At 46.5% G+C, this 11,079-nt stretch overlaps 1 long non-coding RNA gene across 1 annotated transcript; it reads right to left on the reverse strand.

Moving 5' to 3' along the window:
* Positions 1-7,094: 7,094 nt before the first annotated feature.
* Positions 7,095-10,824, reverse strand: LOC127666089 (uncharacterized). The gene is made up of 3 exons (XR_007973540.1): positions 10,719-10,824; positions 9,215-9,334; positions 7,095-8,074 (listed from the first exon to the last, which is right to left on the reverse strand). It is a non-coding gene; the product is annotated as an uncharacterized LOC127666089 (long non-coding RNA).
* Between the last annotated feature and the right edge of the window lie 255 nt (positions 10,825-11,079).

Here is an 11,079-nt window from a genome sequence, read left to right on the forward strand (position 1 = left end):
AGTGCATTTGGTGTTTTGACTATTATGTGATGGGAGGAATTTATTTTCTGGTCCAATCTATTTGGAGTTCTGTAGGCTTCTTGTATGTTCATAGGCATTTCTTTCTTTAGGTTAGGGAAGTTTTCTTCTATAATTTTGCTGAAGATATTCTCTGGCCTTTTAAGTTAGGAATCTTCACTCTCTTCTATACCTATTATCCTTAGGTTTTGTCTTCTCATTGTGTCCTGGATTTCCTGGATGTTCTGGGTTAGGAAGGTTTTTGCATTTTTCATTCTCTTGGACTGTTGTGTTAATGTTTTCTACGGTATCTTACGCACCCAAGATTCTCTCTTCTATTTCTTGTATTCTGTTGTTGATGCTTGCATCTATGACTCCTGATCTCTTTCTTAGGTTTTCTATCTCCAGGGTTGTCTCCCTTTGTGATTTCTTTATTGTTTCTACTTCCATTTTTAGATCCTGGATGGTTTTGCTCAATTTCTTCACCTGTTTGGTTGTATTTTCCTGTAAGTCTTTAAGGGTTTTTTTTGTTTCCTCTTTAAGGGCTTCTACCTGTTTACCTGTGTTCTCCTGTATTTCTTTTAGGGAATTATTTATGTTCTTCTTAAAGTCATCTATCATTATCATGAGATGTGATTTTTAAGTCAGAGTCTTGCTTTTCTGTTGGGGTATTCAGGGTTCACTGTGGTGGGAGAACTGGATTCTGAAGATGCCAAGGAGCCTTGTTGCTTATGTTCTTGGCCTTGTCTCTTGCCATATGGCTATCTCTGGTGTTAGCTGATCTTGCTGTCTCTGATTGTGACTTGTCCCTCCTGCAAGCCTGAGTGTCAGTATTGCTGGGAGACCAGTCCTCTCCTGGATGAATTTGGGTATGAAGAGCTGTGGCACAGGGTCAGCTCCAGGATGCTGATGGAAAAGAGCCATTTAAAACTTTTGCCCCAATGGGCCTCAACCACATTAGCTCACATCCCATTGCCGGATAGCATCCCCTTATCTCCTTGGTCCATGTGGGCACTTATAAACCGATCTTCCAGAGATCTCTAATGCATGCTGAGTAACTGAATATTTGGGTTTATTATTTGGACCTAAATTGTACTTCCACGGGTTCATGTTTTAAATGCTTGCATACCAGGTGGAGCTGCTATTGGGAGATGGGAGGCAACAGAACCTTCAGGAAGTGGGGGACCTAGCTGAAAGAACTGGGTCATTAGAAGCAAACCTTTGTAAGCAGCCTCCTCTACACGCTCCCACCATGATCTGAGCCACCCCTTTCAGCTTTTTTTTTGTCACAAAGGTCTGAAGCCCTCACAGACTGTAAGCCAAATAAGTAAAGTTGAGTGACTTAGAAAGAAAAAGGTTTACTTGTATCACAGTTGGAAGTTGGAAGTCTAAATTCTGGTGGCCACATCTGGTGGCCTCTGTGGAGATCCCAAGAGTGTCATGGTAGATGGTCCTTTATAACAACTCAACTTCCAAGGAACTAACCTGTTCTTACAAGAACTATATTAACCCCTTTTGCAGGTGACGCCCCCAGAACCAAATCATTTCTGAAAGCCCCCATCACCTCACTACTATTACACTGGACCAAGTTTTCATAACATAAACCTCTGGGAGACACACCCAACCCACATCCACATCCATACTTTCGCATCATAGCAAAAGGAAAGCAAGATCTTCCATCCTGGGGCTGGAGAGATGGCTCAGCAGATAAGAGAACTGACTGCTCTTCCAAAGGTCCTCAGTTCAAATCCCAGCAACCATATGGGTGGCTCACAGCCATCCATAGTGAGATCTGACGCCCTCTTTTGGAGTGTCTGAAGACAGTACAGTATACTCACATATAATAAATGAATAAATCTTAAAAAAAAAACTCATCCTAATCTCAATGGCATGATCATATTCTGGAAGATAAATAAACATGGGATTCTGTCCCAAAGAAATGAGGGAGGCAATAACTGGGGTGTGTGTGTGTGTGTGTGTGTGTGTGTGCTTATATATGTGAAAGGCAGAGGTCAACCTCAGCAGTCACGCCTGAAGAACCAGCCACCTTTTATTCTAAGACAAGATTTCTTTTCTTACTGGGTCCCAGGGCTTGTTGATTCTTCTAGGCTGCCTGTCCAGTGCAGAGATTACATCTGTGTGCTAGTATACCTGGTTTCTGCACACGGGTTCTAGGATTAAAGTCAGGTTGCCACGTTTCTGCAGCAAGTATTTTGACAACTGACCCCTCTCTTTAGCCCTGTTTTAAGGAAATTAACAGTATCCACCATTGTATAGGAAATATCCTAATCACCTGTGAAATTTGTTTTTGCTGAAGAAAAGGCCCCTGGGATTTGGCAGAACAGGCTCTTTATTGGGGGCGGGATCACAGAAGCTCTGCTGAAGTGGGGTCCGGACAGGAAACAACCTCCTTTTCTCCCTGTCTTTCCACCCTTTGTCTCTGTCATTTTTATAATTGTGTTTCCGTCCCCACCCCAGAGTCCTGAGCATGTCCTATTCTAGGTCGCTTAAGTTTCTGAATCACCACATTCTTTCAGGATGTCTGTCATGTCCTCAATAGCAAAGTGGAGGAGTTCAGACCTCCGCCCTCGAAGCATACTTCCGATGCTGCACGTGGGGCTCGCGCTGGGTTCCAGGAGGGAGGGAGAGAGGTGGAGGCAACCAGAGGGACGCATGGAAAAGGAACGGGGGAAATATGGAGACTTAGAGCTTCGGGAAACTCTTAGAAAACAAAACAATCTGCCTTCCCATCACCTGCATCCCACACTGGCGCGCCTCTGCCTCCTGCTCCCTCCTCGCTGGCTCGTCACAGTAGCTGGCCCGTGATTGGCCGGAGATCAAGAACAAACCAGAACTCCTGAGTGTTCCTGCTTCCTGGTGGGGCAGCTGGCCTCATTCAGCCTCACTCCTTCCACTCTGACTGACGCCCTCCATTTCTTGGCTTTTTATTGTTGTTTGTTGTTTCATGGTCACAAGATGGTTGCCATAGGAATCCTGACTGGATCCCTTATTTTCCTGTCTTCTATCAGGGGACCAAACATATTTTTCACAAACCGTCAACACTGATCAAAACCCACACACACAGTCCCCAGCACTCGCAAAGGGACAGCAATCTGCAAATCCGACAATGAGAGCGACTTACCTGGGACTGATCACAATTCATCTCGAAGAGTCAGACACACTGCTGCCTTTCCTTTCCTTTTAAAAACTTGTAAGACAAGATATGATGGGTACCCAGATCTCCTGGCCTTCTAAACTGATTTGATTCTCTAAGAGTAAGGATCTCATTTTCTTATCTTCCTACTCATGATAAACATGAGTATCATGACTGAGCCAATGGCATCTGTCTCTCAGTTTTAAATAAATAACAATGAGGGCTGAAGAGATACTTCTATGGCTAAAAACTAGTTTTAAAAAAACACTGTCCATTCTTCCATTAAATTCTAGCACTCTCTTAATGGCTCATGACCAACTGCAACTCCAGTTCCAGGGGATTCAGCGCCCTCTTCTGGCCAAGCTTTCACATGCCACACAGACTTACACACAAGCAAAACACATACACGTTAAGTAACAAAATAATTACAATTTCAAAAATATCTTAGGGAAATGATGGCTGGGTCAGTGGAGATCATGCCAACTCAGAACCATTGCGGATTAATAAGATAACGCATGTCGCTCCTGACGCACAGTAAGTGCTCATTAGATGCAGGTCAAAGCTGGCTGAATCTCCACCTACGTCCAAACCTTCAACAGCCACAGGGGAAAGATCAAGTTCAAACTGCTTGGTAGCTTAAGTCACCTAGACTTCCCACAGTCCCCGCGCCTCCCTCTCGCTGTTACAATCATCGTGTCTCCCATCTTGGCACCAAGGCCTGCTCCTCCACCTGGCAAGGACGGAGTCTACTCATCTTTCTCATCTCATGGGGAGTCTCTTCCCTCAGGCTTCACTGCTGATTTCTCATAGGCTGAGCCAAGAAAGGTTCCCAGACAGAGAGAGCGAGACAGAGAAAGAGGCAGAGACACAGAGAGAAGTGCCAGAGTCCGAGTTTCTAAGGAGAACATAGTAAGCAGAGAGAGTTTTCAGAGCAAAAAAGGCAGAACGTGCCCTGCAAGCATGTACCGCCAAGACCCCAGGATCACCCTGCAAGCATGTACTGCCAAGACCCCAGGATCACCCTGCAGGCATGTACCGCCAAGACCCCAGGATCACCCTGAAGCACAGCAGGACCTACTTCCCCTTCTGACTCTGGGAGGTGACAGGAGCCAATGCTGCAGATCCTTCCAGGATACTGAGCTGCACACAAATGCCAAACAGAAGTGGGATCCTCAGTGGAGCACCCCAAAAGAATTTGGAAAGACCCCCAAGTACCTGGGCACTTATACTGCAGTCGCAACCTCTTGAAGTCCCCCATTGTGAAGGGAAGTATTTCCCTGGACACCTTGCACCCTCAAAGTCGAATGGCTTGTTATCTTCGGTCTTCACACTTCCCCCAGCCTCTTTGCTCTCCCCAGAGAACCTCCTTCCATCCTTCATCCTCCACACTCTCGGTCTGCGACTCTGAAGGGATCTCAAGTGCTCACATTTATTCCCAGGGTCCCATGGGGTGCTCCTCGGCCCCAATGGTCCTCTCTGGGCTTCTCCCCACCTGGGCCTCTTCTTGCCACAAGAATCCTGTGTACAGAGCTGGTGCCCTTTAGAGCACGGTGCTCTCTTCTGGCTGCTGTGCAGATGCTCTTAGTCGCTCAAGGTTACCCGTTTCCTCAAGCAGAAGCAGCACCTGGAGCCCTGGGCCCGGCCCTGCTCAGTTGTCTTTCTTATTCTCCTCATTCACTCTTTTTGGTTTTTTCAAGACAGGGTTTCTCTGTGTAGCCCTGGCTGTCCTGAAACTCACTCTGTAGACCAGGCTGGCCTCAAACTCAGAAATCCGCCTGCCTCTGCCTCCCAAGTGCTGGGATTACAGGCGTGTGCCACCACTGCCCGGCTGATTTTGTTTTAATTTCTTGAAAGGCTATCTTACTATGTAAGCCAAGCTGGCCTGGAACTCACTATGTAGCCCAGACTGGCCTTGGAATTCATGGCCTTCTCCCACCTCAGCCTTCTGAATGTCAGGGTTACAGATGAGAGCCAGGCTCGAGCTATGACTCGCAGCTATATTTATTTTAAAACCCATCCTGTCCTCAACAGTGTTCGTAAGATCTGTGTGAACGGTCCTAAAGGAGGCACGAGGGGAGCTGCCAGGCAGTGAGACAAGCATGCTTCAGTGTTGGCTGCTCATTCCTGACTTCGCCCTCCATCGGCCAGTCCCAGATTCAGAGAGCTGACACATCCTGACGTTTCTACACTCGCTCCTTGAAATCTTTGCAGGATCATCCCCGCTTCCCAAGTGACGCATCGCCCGCAGTTGCTAGAGTCAGAAGCTTCTGTAACTTGGACCACTCTGTATTTATTTTTCCATGGCTTACTTCCCTTTTCTGACAGCTTATTTGAGTTGTAATTTACAAACTGAACAAGTCTCCCGCTTTAGTTAAGTGTGTAGACAGCCATGTGTAAATGAGAGGGTTTTGCTAGATGGGTCTTAGTGCAATTTGTCCTGCTATAACAGAATACTGGAATCTGGGTAATTTGCAACAAATGCAAATGTATTTAGTACAATTCTGGAGTCTACAAGGTCCAAGATGGAAGGGCTTGTATTTGATGCCATCATAAAAAGGGCGAGGCTGTCACCCTGAGGAGGGGAAAGGAACAACAGAGACAAAGCTCAATCAGCAGACTCCGGTAGATCAGTTCACAAGGGCAGAGCCCTTCCTTGTCACCTGACACCTCCTGGAACTCTTCTCTTCCCAGTACTGTCACATCAGAGGATAAGATTGCCACAGATCCTTTGGTGGAGATGCATTCAAGGCACAGTGGGATCCAATCAGAAAAGCAATGTTCTCCTTCCCCTGAGACAGAGCCTGCTCCTGGGCCCTGGAGCTTCCTTACTGCTGGATGAAATCTGTTAGGTACCGTATATTTTCATCTTTTCATCCATAGCATGCAGCTCACAGAGCCACCAACCTCCACGTTCAATTCCAAGCCCCTCTTCTGACCAGTCCAGGCCTCTTTAGGAGTCACACTCTACACAGGGGAACACAGACATCCATGCGGAAGGCTAATGGATGCATCACAGGAATGATAGCATCTGCCCGCCATGGCTGCCCTCACAATGTGTCAGAGCAGGTGGCTTAACAGAGATTATTCCAGTCCTGAATGCTGCAACTCTGAGACCCAAAGGTGTGAGCAGGCCAGGCTCATGTTGAAGCTTTTGTAAGGTCAGGGGTGGGATCCTCGTGGTGGGACCACATTTTTATAAGAGGAGGAAGGGACCGAAGTTCTCTCTCTGGTGTGAAGAAGTCTTTGCGAAGACTTGGGGAAACCAGGAAAGACCAGTGGAAACCAAACCAGCAGTGTTCTTGACTTTCCTTCAAGCTGGAGAATTGTCCCTTATGTGGTCTCTGTCTGACCCACCAGAAGCAAACCCTCAGCCTTACCGCCAACACCGCTGGGCCACCCTGGACCCTTCCCAGTGCACAGCGTCTCTGTGCTGTTGTCTCTAGACATCTCCTCCAGTTGGAAGACAGGACTTCCAACTTGACTTTGAAGGTCGCTCACAAAATAAGTGTTTCTCTTCCTGGGAAACGCCCTGTCCCAGTGTTCCCTCAGGAACACCGTTGTATAAACCAGCTCTCCTGAACTTCTCCCTCATCCCAAGTCTTAGACAGCTAATTCCAGCCCAAAGAGACGGAGCCTCCGCCGGAAGCTGGAGCGCAGAGCCTGTCGCCCCGCTCTGAACTCATTCTTTGGATTATTTTCTGGTTGTGTACTTATCGTTTCCACAAGCTTTCTTCTAAAAGGTTGATAATACGCTGTTTTCAAGCAGGCGCCACTCTAATGGCCTATATTAGTTTAAACACACATTAAAATGAAATTGAAATACGATACACCCGTGACTCTGGCGTCTCGTTTTAAGATTTAGCTGTTGCCCTCCTTGGAAGCAGGTAACCCTATTGTGTCAATAAAGAGAATGCATAGCCAGGCGGTGGTGGCACATGCCTTTAATCCCAGCACTTGGGAGGCAGAGGCAGGTGGATTTCTAAGTTCGAGGCCAACCTGGTCTACAGAGTGAGTTCCAGGACATCCAGGGTTACACAGAGAAACCTTGTCTCAGAGAGAGAGAGAGAGAGAGAGAGAGAGAGAGAGAGAATGCATAGCAACTGGAATTTTCTCACCCAGGGAGCTGGCACTTCTACAAGCTTTGCCCAGCCCATCCTCCCGCTCGACTGCAAAGGAGTCTGGGAGTAGCAGGTGCAAGAGGATGCAGAACTGAGCGCTTACTTCCTTGGTGTTAAGAAGCCTAGAGGCAGGGAAGGAGTGGGGCTGGGTGTCCCAACGAAGACATTGAAACCAGGAACCGGAGGAGGAAACACAGAGGGTACCTACGTGTCACGTAACTGTACTGCCCTGTACTGCAACAGCAGGCTCCATGGAGCCATTTAAAAATTTTAATTTGTATAAAATTTAAACTGTGGTTTCTTGCTGGCACTCGCCATGTCTGAAGCACACAGGGATGCCTGTGGCTTCTGTGGACAGAGAACAGAAACAGAGAACAGTCCCATGGCGTCAGAAACGTTCACCGGGCAGGGCTGATCCATAATTGGCTAATGCTTACAATGACTATGGAGATGTGTTCTGCTCTGCAAACGAGGGTTAGGGAAATATAGCCTTGGCCTGCTGAATGTGTGAGAAGAAAACAGTATTTTAAGCTATCGTTAGGAGATTCTCCACCTGCTCAAGTGAAAGGCGGGGAAGGACAGACAGAAGAAAGCAAAACTAATCAGACAACCATGGACAGTAAGGAGGCTCCTCCAACCAAGAGGACTCATCGGCTCTAAAGCAAAAGGAAAGCACTGGCCAGAGGCCAATTGTCTGAAGTCTGCTGGGGGAAGCTCAGCTTCTGAGGTTTCTTTCATGGTTCATCCAGCGTTTGGTTCCATTGATTTCAGGCCATGTAGAGCAAACATGCCCACCCTGTGGTGCCTATAAAGCAAAGGGAGAGATAGGAAGGCACTAGAGGGACATACTCTTTAACCGCATGCCACCATGACCTAGCTTCTTCCAGCAGGCCCTGCCTCCCAGTCTCTACCATTTCCTAATAAAGCCATCAGCAGATTGATCGTTCATTAACTAGGTCACATCCCTCAGAGTCCAGTGACTTCGCAAAGGCCCATCATCTGCCAATTAAGCCTGAATACAGGAGGTTAAGGGGGATAGCTCGAATCAAAGGTGACTGGGGGGTGGGGAGGGCTGGAGAGATGGCTCAGCGGTTAAGAGCCCCGGCTGCTCTTCTGAAGGTCCTGAGTTCAAATCCCAGTAATCACATGGCAGCTCATAACCATCCGTAAGACACCTACAGTGTACTTACATATAATAAATAAATAAATCTTAAAAAAAAAAAGGTGACTAGGGGCTCTCCACAGCTAAAAGACATGGTGCATTTGCCTAGCGGTATCAGGAGAAAGGCCCCAAGCTGTCTTTCTAAAGACTGTATAGTGTTCTGGTTTTAGCTTCTGCATACCCACAAGTACACTGTGCATATGCACATACGCATGCATATGTGTATGTGCACACACACACAGAGTAAAGATAAATGATGCATCTTGTGACTATCACATGATCTATGATGTTACATATATGTATATAAAGAAGGACACAGGAACAGGGTATGTAAAAGGTATCTATGACTGTGTCACAGAGAGAAGATGCAGCAACCTCTCAACAAGACTTCAGCTTGCTGGAAGATGGTCCTGCAGCCCTGGGGTTGGTTTGGAACCAAGTCACATGCGTGATGGGCACTGTGGCTCCTTCAGCTCCAGCTGAAATCTGCAGGAACCCAGCTATTTCAAAGAAGTCTGAAGAAACAAGGGCTGATGGAAGTACAGAAATAGGGTTTAATGTGCTCAAGGTGTCGCTAAGTGGCTAATAATATCTGGGGGGGTGGGGGGTGACATGCTGCCTACTCTCCAAGGCTTCTGCAAACAGCAGCTAATTAACCTGTATTCTGAGGTGGGTGCGAGTCGGAATTGCTGCCGCTTCAGCTTACAGAACCACTTAGCTCCATCACACTTCCTGTAGCAACACGCCAAGTGATCGCTAGAAACACAGCCGAGTTTAAAATACCTGGGTTTGAGCAAGCGGTGCCAGGGATTCTGAGGCAGCTCTGGGTGGCCATCCATTCTTCTCGACTGAACGCCCACACAGACATCTTCTCCACAAAGCTCTCCTCTTCGGTGCTTGCTCCTACATTGATTATTCTCTATGGTGAACCAATTTTTTGTTTGTCCAGGACCGTCTCAGATTTAATTTTCAAAGTCCTATATCCAGTTAACCCAGACTCCTGGGCCAACCTGAGACTCTCATCATCCTAAAGACACTATAGCGACTGCTACACAATTATAATAATCCTTCATCTCTATATAGTAGTGTATGTAACTCAGTCACAGGCGGTATCGTAAGGTAATATCGTAAGGTAATAAAGGGTTTAAGGTCACCTTTTAATTTCCTCAGGATGCCTAATTTGGGTACCAAAAATCATACACTGGGGGCCAGCAAGATGGCTTAGTTGGTAAAGAGCTCTGTGAGCATGAGGCCTGAGGTTGATTCTCTAGAACCTGTGTTTTTAAAAATAATAATAATAACAATAATAATAATAATAATGAGAAGAGCCTCAGCACTTGCTTGCTGGCCAGCCAGTCTAAGTCAGTGATCTCCATGTTCAGTGAGATATCCGGTCTCAGAAACATCAGGTAAAGAGCAACTGAGAAAGATATCCAGCATTGATGACTGTTCTCCACACGCATGTGCACAAACATGTACACACACACACATACACACACACGCACAATCACATGTTCACTTTTTCTTTCTCCTTTGACACAGTTCACACTGAGATGGCTGAAAGGCTTTGCCTTGTAAGCACAGGCTGGGTCTACCCAGTGACTGCCATGTAGACCTCTGGTCTTCAAAGTCTCAAGGTCCAGAGCAAGAAAGGCCCAGGTGGTGGCACACGCCTTTAATCCCAGCACTTGGGAGGCAGAGACAGGCAGATTTCTGAGTTCGAGGCCAGCCTGGTCTACAGAGTGAGTTCCAGGACAGCCAGGGCTACACAGAGAAACCCTGTCTTGAAAAACCAAAAAAAAAAAAAAAAAAAAAAAAAAAAAAAAAAAAAAAAAAAAAAATGGCCCAGAGGATGAGAGAGATAGAGAGACAGAGAGACAGAGAGACAGAGAGACAGAGACAAAGACAGACACAGACACAGGCAGAGACACAAACACACAAACACACAGACACAGGCAGAGACACAGACACAGAGACAGAGACACAGACACAGGCAGAGACACAGACACAGAGACAGAGGCACAGAGACACAGAGCAACCCAGAAGTTTTTTGCCGAGTGGTAAGAGCCAGTGGTAGCCACACTCTGGAGTCAGTCCCTAGGAAGCTAGTCTAGCTGCAGCTGCCCAGAGGCCACTTCAGAATCCCCAATTCAAAACTGCTGTTCCCTAGCAATTCTGATTGAAGAGGTTTTCAAACACCAGGAGAGGAAATCACCTGACCCAGTTGGAACTAGCAGTCCTTGCACAGTAAAAAACTCATTTTGAAAGGGGAAAAAAAAATATTTACCTTAAACGCTTTGTGTAGACATAAGGCCTTCTTTCGGGTCTGTTGATTGAATGTCTTTTTTTTTTTTCTTTTATAAGCTGTTTTCGTGCTTTTCTAGTTTTGATTTTCCTAAAATAGAAGAAGGACTTAAGGACACTTGTGGAGTATTCTGAGAATGGAATCCTTCCAGAACGTTCAAGTATTTCTTCCAATCTTCTTACAGTTGTCTCAAACACACCAAATTAAGCAACAGTTTGAGCAATTTACATATGTTGAGTCTCACCAAAGCATCCAACTGAGCTCTCTAAAAGGTAGTTTGTATCTTCTGGGATAAAGTTTAGGTAATATGGAGAAAAGGTATTTTGTTCTTCGGTTCACTGAC

The sequence above is a fragment of the Apodemus sylvaticus genome, chromosome 15 (genome assembly GCF_947179515.1).
Source record: "Apodemus sylvaticus chromosome 15, mApoSyl1.1, whole genome shotgun sequence".
Taxonomy (NCBI): Eukaryota; Metazoa; Chordata; class Mammalia; order Rodentia; family Muridae; genus Apodemus; species Apodemus sylvaticus.